This window comes from Leiobunum rupestre, chromosome 2, assembly GCF_980474605.1.
Source record: "Leiobunum rupestre chromosome 2, qqLeiRupe1.1.hap1, whole genome shotgun sequence".
In the NCBI taxonomy this organism is placed as follows: domain Eukaryota; kingdom Metazoa; phylum Arthropoda; class Arachnida; order Opiliones; family Sclerosomatidae; genus Leiobunum; species Leiobunum rupestre.
This window is the reverse complement of record NC_143385.1, coordinates 64,957,302-64,969,196: the sequence shown is the minus strand read 5'-3', so window position 1 is coordinate 64,969,196 and position 11,895 is coordinate 64,957,302.

Genomic DNA, 11,895 nt, shown 5'->3' with positions numbered 1-11,895 from the left:
TTAGGAGTGGGTGCTTGTATCCCAAAGTACAACGATGTGGAAGAGGTAGTGGATGGCGAATTTACTGTAATTCCATGTTTGATGTACGCCGACGATATTGTGTTGATGTCAAATAACAGAGAGGACTTACAGCTACTTTTGGACGGGTGTACGACGTTCGCTGATCAAAAAGGTTTATCTTTTAGTACGGAAAAGTCTAATGTACTGCCTATTTTAATCACGGCCGGAGCTTTCGATCGCGATTTTTTACTCCAACATAGCCCATTGGAAATTGTGGAATCATACAAGTATTTGGGAGTTGAATTTTCCTCAGGTAGAAATTATCTTGAAAAATGGGAGGATGGCTTAGTTTCTAAAGGAAATAAACTCCGGTGGATGGTTCGTAATCTAGCGGATAAATCTTATAAATTGTACTCAGTGGCTCGAACTCGGTGGAAAACGGTCGCTGTACCGGTACTGACTTATGCAAATGAAGTTTTAGATGTATCGAAAACCGTTTTGGATTCTCTCGAGTATGCCCAACGCGAGGTGGGTCGATACGCCTTGTGTGCTGGCCCCATGGCGGCGCACGTAGCGATTACGGGAGAAATGGGATGGAGCCTCATGGTGGAGCGGGAGGCGCGTAGCAAACTAAAGTATATTGGCCGTTTAAACTAGGAGGATAGAAATACTGGAGGGGAAATATGGGATTCATAGGCCTGGCAATGTGGGGAATTCGGACATAAGATACTAGAGACACCTAGCGGACACCGTAGTCAAAATTTCGTCCGCGTGTTCGTTGGGACTTGGTTAGAAATGCGTGCCGGTTTTAAAATCGTGTTAAAGATTTATTTATTTTGTCTTCAAATTAAATAAACATCTCCGAAATTAGTTTCGTAGAATCCAGGTAGAATATTCGTGTTTCAACTTGTACAAAAAATCCTTGTGAATAGAATGAAAAGTAGGCAAAATTTATGGAGACAAAAAATTCCGCCTATTTTTACGATGGCGCTACGCTCGTATGTCCGAAATTGTATAGCTCTCGCGTTGCCGAAGCTAAAACAGCGAGTCCGTGATGGGGGGATACAAATTTCTGTTCCAGGTACGCAGTATTATATTCCTAGGTTTAAAGTTTATGGCTCCTCACCGTCTAGCGAAGAGAGTCTATGTAGTCACCGGAAATTGAAGCCGATTCAGTACCAGATTTACAAGACGAGCCGCTATACTTGATCGTATATACGGTGTTGGATCTGAAAGATCTAAAGCGCAGTCTGAAACGCGATGGAACACTTACGTTGACCAAGATGTTAAGCGTCACTCGGAGCTAATTTGGCGAAAGAAAGTAGCTGGTCACCGTTCACTGCAAGCCTATAAATCTAAAGGGAAACCGAGCGCCGAAGATTTCTACGATGGAACCTTGTGCTCAATTATTTAGCTCATTGACAAAATCGAGGGGTCGGACAATTGCCATTATTTTGTACGGGATTTCGGGATTTCGTAGAGATTTTGGCGATTTTACCATTACTTTTTGAAGTGATTTTGGGGTTTGAATGTTAATTTACCATAGAGAGAGTTGAAAGATTTTGCGATTTTAGACAAAGTGTACGGGATTTTAGTAAATGTCCGACCCCTCGGACAAAATGCTTTCAATGTGGAGATGACTTAGAAAACTTGGAACACGTGCTGTTGGCTCGCTCGTCATTAGATAGTTTCGAGGAAATACGAAATTGGAGGGAGGAGTCCTTTATTCTGTCAGTGGAACAGTTCTATAGTTTCTTGGGGTTTAGTAACAATAACGAATGAATATTCATTAATAATATCTTAGCCTAACATATTTAGGTAAACGAATGTAACCTACTTGAGCTGAGAGATTTTTAATACGGAAACATTCTCAGATTGAATATATAATCTTTTTAAAAAAAATATAATACAGAAAGGAAGTTATTTTAAAAATATTTCAATTTGTTTTTTTAATTCGCCAAAGTTTCACAGTTTTGAGCGATTAATCGGCAAATAAATGTTGGATATAAGTCGGCCGTTGCTCGGGCTATAAATGTGTCATGTCTTTTGCAAGTCATGACAGCTATTACAATTCAAGGTCGGCGTTTGGACTCTAAATAGTTCCAATGATAAGACTCTTAGATTCGGCTAGTGGTTCAAAATGCTAGGTCGCTATACCAACTTTAAAAGCGACCGAAAACGTACTCACGAGGAATGCTCAAAAACGTTTAGGACTATTAGAGCCCGTATTTGGACCAGGACCGAAAGGCGACTTTTCGACCAAAGCCCGACCTTAAATCGACTCTTTGTCTTTTAAATTTAAGGTCTATTTTAAGTCGGATAACGGTCGGCATACCGACCATAAATAGTCCCAAAAAAGGATTTACGGTTTTAGCCTAGCTGATTACAGGGGAGTGTATTTTTTGTATGTGGTTGAGCTTCCCTGAGCGGAGCCGTCCTGTTTTAAAAGGACGCGTTTTCTGTACGCAAACCGATTAATAACATTAGGCCTTGGACGCGGTATATCTCTTCCGTTAGCCTCACACACTTGGCCCTATATCCAGTCTCCCTTAACAATTTCCAAATCATTATACCCGGACAGAATATTTATCTTTGTTTTATTACATTTTATTGTATAAAGGATTCGATTTGTTGGTAACCTCGAAAACTTCACTTTCTTCTGAATGCATGGATTTTGCTATCTCATAAGAAGTTTTAAGAACCGTGAGAGGCGCATTTGTACAAAATACATTCGGCAAATATGGTTCTGGTTTTTTACAGGGGAAAAGGCTATGGCAGATAGCGCATGCGCAGTTGCTCTTTTTATCTATAAGATAATTTACCCCCTGCATGACCTGATGAAGCTCCCGAATGGGTAGCGAAACTAGTCGTCTAGTCAGTACCCCCGCCAGGAATTTTTAACACACAGGCCCGGTCTGATTTAAAGACCCCCCCCCCTATCTATATTCTTGACTATAGTTAAAATTTTAAAATTATGACACTAATATGTTAATTTAAACGTTTTCTTAGGAAAGATAAAATTTTCTGCCCTCGCAATTTAATCAAAGAATGACACTCTTCGATTAGAGCTTTTACCAAATTCGTCAACCACTAAATTAGGGTTTTCTTTTAAACAATTCGACAAATCCCGATTAATGGACAACGTAGCCAGATTTGAAAGTCTAAATTCACCCATAGTTGTTCGAAGCCGTGTTTCTATTCTTTTCAGGGAACTGAAACTTCTTTCTGAGATGGTGTTTGCGACAGGAATGCATTGAACAACCTTGTAGTACTTAAAGGGGCTCCAAAGTTCGGTGGCAAAATGTGTGTAAAGTCAGTAAAGTGCGAAATTTACGGTTAACTCTGCCCGCCTCTGCCAAGGCCGAGTGAGGGGTTGGGGGGAAGGAAATGCATGCTCAATTTTCTTTTTTTTGCCACCGAACTTTGGAGCCCCTTTTATCAAGGTCAGGGAAGCCATCTTCCATGGGCATTAAATAGTGGAAGCAGTCGCTTACGCTGTTAAATTTTTTGGGGATAATTAGATTCCTCGCAATTTTAATTTGACTTTTTAAGAAATCAAGGTCGAAATGAAACCTATCGTATGTGTTACAATGTGTTAGGATATCGATTTCGTTAAGGAAGTTCTCAGAGTTAGGGTCAGACGCCATGATACCATTATATAGACCAGAGTTTTCTAATAGCCGGATTTTCATTTCAGAAATAAATTTGTCTATTAATTCGAAATAGGTGGACCTCATCTGGTCTATTAGGGTTTTTGCTTCAGTTTCCCTGGTCCCCGTTGTAATTGTTACCACACTATGTTTTAATCTCCTGTTAGGGATAATTTTACGTTTACGTAAAGCTAATGGTTCGCTGTTACGGTCAGGTATTGCAATTAAAGCCGATTCCGCGATTTTAAAAGCTTCTTCCCAAATAGAATCAAAGCGTTCAAAGTTTCTACAATCTTCTAAGGTCTTGACAGTAGCTTGGCAAATGGCAACGGTTTCCGTAAAAATAACTTTGGAACTTTGTAAATATTCCGACAGGGAATTTGATACGCGTAATACTTCGTCTAATGCAACGACTAATATTAAGTTGTAAATTTATGCAATTGGGATATATACCCACGACACTCAGCAGCCTCGTCAAGTTTTCCGTTTTCAATCAGATTCTCTAAAGTTAAAACTACGGAATCGAGTCTATTTCTAAAATAGTGAATCCCTTTTTTTTGCTCCACCATCGAGTGTCGCAGCTTTGTGGCATTTTCAGTATGTCGTACCCTAGATCTTTTTGAGAGTTTTCAAAATATTCACGTCTAATAACTGAATTGCTTTGAAAGTTGTAAATGGCTTGAACCAAACCAAGTAATTCCCTAACTGTCGATATTTTGGAGCAAGAGTCAACTAAAACTAAATTTAAGCGGTGGGCGTAACAATGAACGTACGGACAATGGCCACCTACTGCTTCTTCTACTTTAACCCTTACTCCTTTTACGTGTCCACTCATTACACTAGCTCCATCATAAGTCTGTTGAAACCACCCTCTTTTAAAAGATTTATAATTGCCAAGCTGATACTCTCAGAATCAAACTTGTGTAAATCTGTGAACCCTATAAATTGTTCTACGACACCTATTTCTGCTTTAGTTTATCGAATACAAAGACTTAACTGCTCTACTCCCGCGTTGTCTCGTGTTTCGTCAGCTATTACAGAGTAGAATCCACCGGACTCGTTGACCTCTTGAACAATAATTTTACTCACTAAACTTGCACAAATGCCAATTATTTCGTTTTGTATGGTGCTGTGCAAATATTTGGCATTATTCGGCATATTATCGCACTTGGCTTTTAAATCAGGACATTTTATTTTTAAAAGATCTAATATTGCAATAAAGTTTCCCCTATTATAAGAAATCCAGTTTCTCACTTTATGCCCCCTTTTGTAGAATTCCTAGAAACTAAGCTTATGTTTATTGTGTTGGTTGGAGCTAAGTTATCACTGAGGCGAACAGGTGGTTTTTTTTTGCTGCTTTCCTTGCACGACGGACTTCCCCGTCCCGGGCCAGTCATATACTCTATCAATGTTAACAGAGTACACTACCAAAAGCAGAAACCACAGAGTTCGCTGCCTTTGTTTGTGTACTCAAGTAATATTGATTTCGAGTATAGGTGGTTCAAAAGAGAACGTTTTGTTAGGGCCATTTAGGACTCTTGGAAATTGGAATTCAATGACAGTTCTTTTTTTAGGGGGCTAGATGACCAATTTTTAAAAATAAATAAAATTTAAAAATCACATTTGTAGGCCCCAGAGGCAATTTTTTGAAACTTTTAGAGGCCCCTAAAATAGGCCTAAAATTTTTGAACATAGGCACGTGCCTACTTGTGCCTACTGCTGGCGGGGGCACTGCGTCTAGTTTTTAAATAAAACTTATTTTTTGTACAAAAAGTGGTTTCTAGTATATTTATTTATCGCTAATAATTATAGCACTGGCTCGTTTAGGCGTCTCTGAAATCTCCCCAGCGCTCCGCGTCAGGGTGGGACCGTGGATGAACAATAGAGATATTTCACGTCGTCTGCTTTCCCTAGCTTTGGCAGTGTAATGGTCGCCATTTTGAGCGGGTTTCTCAATACGAAAAAGCATTGGTGACGTAGACCCCTATACAAGTGAAATATCTCTATAGTGTAACACTATAATTAATCCAAGGTGGGAACCGTGGGACAAACTAATAATACCAATTCATGATAATACTTTATTGTCAGGATTTAGAAAGTGAGATACACTTTTTGGGCTCCTGAGTAGGTACACCAAGCAGTCGAAGACAAGAATAACATAAAACAAAATAAAAGAATACAAAACTGGATTATCAATACAGAAAAAAAATAAACATAAATATAAAAAATAAAACAAAAAAGGAGGGGGGGGGGGCAGGTGATGGATTAGACGTTAAGTGATACGGTTAATAGGAAAACTGAGCGAAACAACAGTATAAAACTATAATAATAATAATAATAAAATCATTTTTATTGAGGATATTCGTCTTAGTATAGCTATTTTACATAGGGTCCTCCCTAGTTAAATTAACATAAATAATTACAATTAAGATTTAATAAAGACAATAAAGTAAAATGTGTTGTCAGTTGTCCAAGTAAAATAAGTTTAGGGATTTTTTGAAAGTATTTTAGTCTTTTACAGCTCTAATATCTTTTGGGAGGCAGTTCCAGAGGAAAGACCCTCTATAAGATATACGCTGCTTTGAGATAAGTGAATCTTGCGATGTAATCTAACATGCCGTGTCTGCACCTCTTGTCTTATAATGGGGTATGTCCATTGGTTGTTGAAACAGCGAATTTAGATAAGATGGAAGGTGCCCTTTCCGAGCTTTAAAGTGTTGGTTGCGCAAAAAATCGATAGTAATAAAAACGAATGAGGGCGGGCTTGTTTTGAAGCCCAGGACGTTCTCTTTCCAAAAATGTCATTGTCGAAACAAATTTCCAAGTCTAATGTATTAACTTTGAGTCCGAAACTGACCTTTTTCGCTCCCCAAAATCCTGAAATTTTCGGCGAATTTCTCTCCTCCGTAGCACCTAGGAGCAACAAACACAACACCCCACACAAGGAGAACGCAACCCGTCAAAAGTCGTGGATTTTCTTGTGTACGTTTTTCATTGGCTAGACGCTTTAGCGCCTGCTGCCGTCGGAAGGGGAAAATTCGGAAATTGTCTTCCCCCCGCCCGTAAAACGTTCAAAGTAAAGGCTCGTGACGCTCGTCCAATGAAATTCGTACACAACCCTTCGTTAGCGTGTTTAAAGGCTAGCTGCGTTCTCCTTGTGTTTGTTACTCCTAGGTAGCACGAGCAATTTGGGGCAAATCAAAGCTGTAGTTTTATTCCTAAAAAAGAAGGAACTGAAGTGGAGGGATTCTGTTTACTTGTAGAAGTTTTCAAACCAGAGGTTTTTAATCATAATATTAGGCTTATTATCGAAATAAAAAAAAATTACGCGCGCGCTACGCGGCGCGCACGACCCGACGTTTTAAGAAGAATTTACAAGGAGCCTTCGGTTTCATATCGTTTTTCTACTACGTAGGCTTGTGTATGCCTATTTCAATTACTACTGCGTAGGACTTTTTCCTGGGTGTTAAATCAACCCGCTATTAATCCCAGATGTAAAGAAATGTATTACAGACAATTAGCCAATGATACGCTTCGCATTTTCTGACGTCATGGGTGCCGAGAAGAATTTTAGAAGTCTGGAAATTCGCCGAAAAACTCGATTTCCACCATTTCGACTTCTTTTTATAATAATTCAAAGACCACTTAACCGATTTTGATGAAATTTTCTGTACTTGCTATAAAATGTTTCCTCTTTCTAATGAATCATTAATTAGCCATAGCTAAAATTTCGTGCAACCAACACTTTAAAGACAAAGCAGGCAAGATAAATTTTTCTCCTAGCCTCGAGAAAATGCCAGGATAGTTTTATATGCACTAAATCTGTCGAAGTTCTTCTGTTCTAAAGACCTTTTCACACGAGCCAACTTTTTAAATCAAAATGCTGAGTCAGCAAAAATGGATCAGTGATCCATTTTTTTCTCGCGTACATTTTTGGTGGATCAACTCATCGAACTTTTATTCACACGAACCAACTAGTTGACTCAACTCAAGTTGATTCATCTAGTTGGATCAAAAAGTTGGCTCGTGTGAAAAGGCCTTTACTTGTGAAGTCGTCTTAAAGGGGCTGGAAAGTGGGGTTTTGAAAAACGTCATCTGTGACGTCATTAACGAAATTTGGCGCGTAGAACTACTTTTTCTCAAGTTAGCGAAGACGTAAACAGGCACCGCTGTGTTGGGATTTTTGTACGACTAAATCCAGCGTGGTCTTGGTTAGAGTTAGCTCGTAGCCTCGTAGGAAGTTTAAAAATTTCATTTATCTTTATTGAGATTTAGTTTAGTGAACAACAAATGTTTAATGAAAAATTCATTCGAGCGATAAGGTCTTTTGGTAGTAGTGTGTTCGTAATTTTGTTAATTATTATTTGCGAGTTTCATCGAATTTTGAAACAAAACGCTAGATGAATCGAAGCCAATTTCTAAGGGCCTTAGTTTCACGGGAGCATTTTGATAAACTTTAGTACTCAACCACATTTCTTTTGCCTTTTCCCACTTATCTAATTCACCAACAAGAGATATTTTCGTATCGTCACGTTTCCGGTTTTTTATTTGAATTAAACTCGTTCATTATAATTAAATAAATATTAAATTATTAGAACCAAAACCACGTCCACGAAGGCCCGAATATCTTAGTTCGCGTTACAAATCGCGTATGAATACCTGTCACTAGTCTCTCTCGTGTCGCTCCTCACTATTTTCAAAACACCTCCGTCAGAGCCAAATTCCTCAAGCGGGGAAAAAAGAAAATAAAGCAGGGTCTGGATTTTTTTGGAGATACCACGTCACTAGACGATTTCAAAACCCCACTTTCCAGCCCCTTTAAATAGCAGCTCTTGTCGCGTCTCGCCCGACATGTCGTCTAGTTCGTGCCCAGCACCAAGGGACGCCACGTTTATCATACCAGCTGTGAGTTCGTTCCTTATTATTACCTTTACATTCTAGTCTAGGCTTGCGGTGAAGCTTGGACTTGGTTCTTTTAGCATTGTGTAGCCACATCTTAAGCCTTCTGGGCCACGTTACCCTCAACGGGGTCTCGATCAAGAAGATGTTTGAAAAAATATCTGTACGAGTTAAAATTGATGACGTCACCCAGATGAGCCTCCGTTGATTTTCAATACGATCTCATCTGGGTGACGTCACGATTTTACATAGCAACGCAAAACCCGTAATATTTTGATAAAAAAACCATGCGATCGAGGCGGGAGAGTTTCGTTTGGCCGACTTCTCATTTGTCCGACCACAAAATACACGTTACCCCGACTGTCCATTTGGACGACTGAGAAGACGGCCAAATGGGCAGTCGGACAAATGGACAGTGCATTTGACCGACTGCTCATTTGTCCGACTACTCATTTGGCCGACTGCTCATTTGGCGGTTGGACGATACTAGGTGCGTATGGCTAGGTACTGTCCTCTAGGTCGCCGGTGAGCGAAGTTAGTGTACGGCGCCGTCAGTTAAGTTTCAATGAGGTCAGTTCGAAGGTGGCGAACAGATAGGGACAAAAGGCCCAGCCGCTTAAGGCGGTCAGGATAAGGGAGGGTATGCAACCCCGGGACAAGTTTCGTGGCTTTCCTCCGCACCCGTTCCAATCTATCAACGTCTTTAACAAGGTGAGGAGACCAAATGCTCGGGCAATAGTCGAGATAAGGACGGACATAAGCACCATACAAAATCTTAAACTATTTAGCACTAAAAAAGAAAAAGAGCGCCTTAATAGTAAAGGGCTCTCATTCCCCGGGATGAAGCAGCATTGACATCTGATCAGACACAGAGATAATACCGCGGCTAACCTTGTTGTCATCAGCAAAAAGTTTCAAAAACGACTCCTTGACCACAAGGGGGAGATCATTGACAAAAACGACTCCTTGACCACAAGGGGGAGATCATTGACAAAATGACGAAAAGTGTGGGGCCCAAAACAGACCCCTGGGGAACACCACTAGTGACCGAGCACCAGGACATGGTGACGCCATCAAGAACAACACACTGAGACCTATTACTTAGGAAATCAGCAATCCAATTAACAATAATTGGGGGAACCTCTAAGAGCTCCAATTTGCGAATAAGTAGGGAGTGGGGGACAGTGTCAAATGCTTTTCGTAGGTCTAGGAAGATAAGGTCAACGGCGTCCCCATTATCAAGACAGCGCGTGACATCCTCCATCGTCGAGAGCAGATTCGTGAAGCAGAAGCGTCGGAGGATAAATTTAGCCATGTTGGGCATTGGAAAAGAACGACCGTTTTGAAAGGAAAGAAACAAGAGTGTCACGAACAAGTGTTTCGAGCTCTTTACTGGGGAGACAGGTCAAACTTATAATAGCTCGAAAATTGTTTACCAAGCACGAATTGGGCGCTTTTTGATGGCAGTGACATTTGGCTGTTTCCAAATGGTCCGCAGCTGATCCGATACAATAGTGAGCGTAAATATCGATAACAGAGGGGATACAAGAATGGCAGTTCCCTCTTTGAGAAGACGGGGATGAAGATCACCTGGCCCGGGGGATTTACTAATGGATAATCGATTAAGATAACGCTTCACAGTAGCATAAGAAAGACTAAAGTCTGTGGGGCAAGAAACGTAATACGTGGAGGGAGTGCATTCAATAGACGAGAAAAAGTCACCCAACAGGACTGCTTCAGGATGAGACTCAACCGAAAAATCAGATCGGAAGAAACTGTTCAGGGCCTCCACAATTTCAAACGGGTCACGGATGACCGTCCCATCCGAGTTCTCAACCACTATTAGTGGTTTTTGGGGCTTAATGGAGCGTACAATTTGAGCGTAAAGGGCCTTAGGGTTGCTAGGGATGTCATTAACCAACTGAGCCTCATACTTGAATTTAGAAGAACGAATGTGATTGGTACGAAGGTTCCGTTTGTTCGCTAAGGCATGCCTAGTCAAATCACACGGGGAGAGACGAAATGCTCTAAACATCGGTGTCAACTGTCCACCAGGGTTCCCGACGAAGCCCTGAGCGCTTATGGGGTGACGGAGCCACTTTGGGGATACTATCGTCGCGAGCCTCAGCTAAAAGGCGTAAAAAGTTAGACATCATATCATTGAGAGAGGGGGAATTATGAACTGCAGACCAGTCTTTCGTTAAAAAGGAAGCGCGAAAAAGGTCGAAATTCCCACGGTTGTAAACAAAACGTACCAGCAAGGTCGGAGAACTTGGGAACCTAGGGTTTACACACAAAGAGAAGGACAGAATTTCATGATCGCTTTTCCCTAAAGGAGCTAGGTGGGCTAGATCATGGGGCGATTCTGTAAAATATCAAATGGGAATTCGATCTCGATACCCTATACCATGTCGAAATCGACTTCGACAATTTGCATTGATTTATGCTTATTCGAAATCTTTACCGAATACCATTCGTCGAGATCTCGAAGTTCAAAATCTAGTTTTCGATCGAAAATTGGATTTCGAATATTTACAGAATAGGCCCCCTGTAACAACGTCCCAGTCAAAGGTAAAAATTAAATCAAGTGTAGAGGGAAGGTTGTCCCCCCGTTGCATGAAAGGGTAGTGTCAAGGAGACGTTTTTCAACCGACCGAACCCCTCGCGAGGTGGAGACAGAGCGCCAATCAATACAGGAAGCGTTGAAGTCGCCCAAAATAATAACTCGATCGATCAACATACTGCCTCTCTCAATCGTCCGCAGGAGTGTTTTAAGGAAGTCTAGTGAGGCAGAAAGACTATGGTAACAACGAAGTAAAAGCAGTAAGTTGGCAGACAAGTATGTTAGGGGAGGTTAGATGGCGGCGCACGTGTTGTGATTGTGTCGTGCTTAAGAATTTTGCAACCGTGGCTACGTTCAGTGAATCTTAACGGTGTTATACCGTTTTACGTTTGCGTTGATTCCGTTGAGACTTTTTATCCTGTCTCGCTGAACGCTTTTTTACGATTGTTGTAATTTTTATAAAATATCGTCTGCTGTGTCGTCCGCAGCTAGCCTTACCGTGTGCTGTGACGTCACGATTCCGTTTAACAACGAAGAAACTCTTTCAATCGTTGAGTTTGTTGAGCTAACGTTGCCAAAGTGACGTCAAAACCGAAAATTACAAAAACCGTTCAGTGGAAAAAGTTGACAACGTTGAGACCGTTGAGCTTCACTCATAGAAATCTTTCTATGGCTGTATTTAATTTTTAAAAGCTAGCGCTTTGAATTGGGCATGCGCAGAAAAAGTTGTCCCACCATGAGCTGCCCTCTAGCGAAATTATCATAACATACCTCTTTTATTTT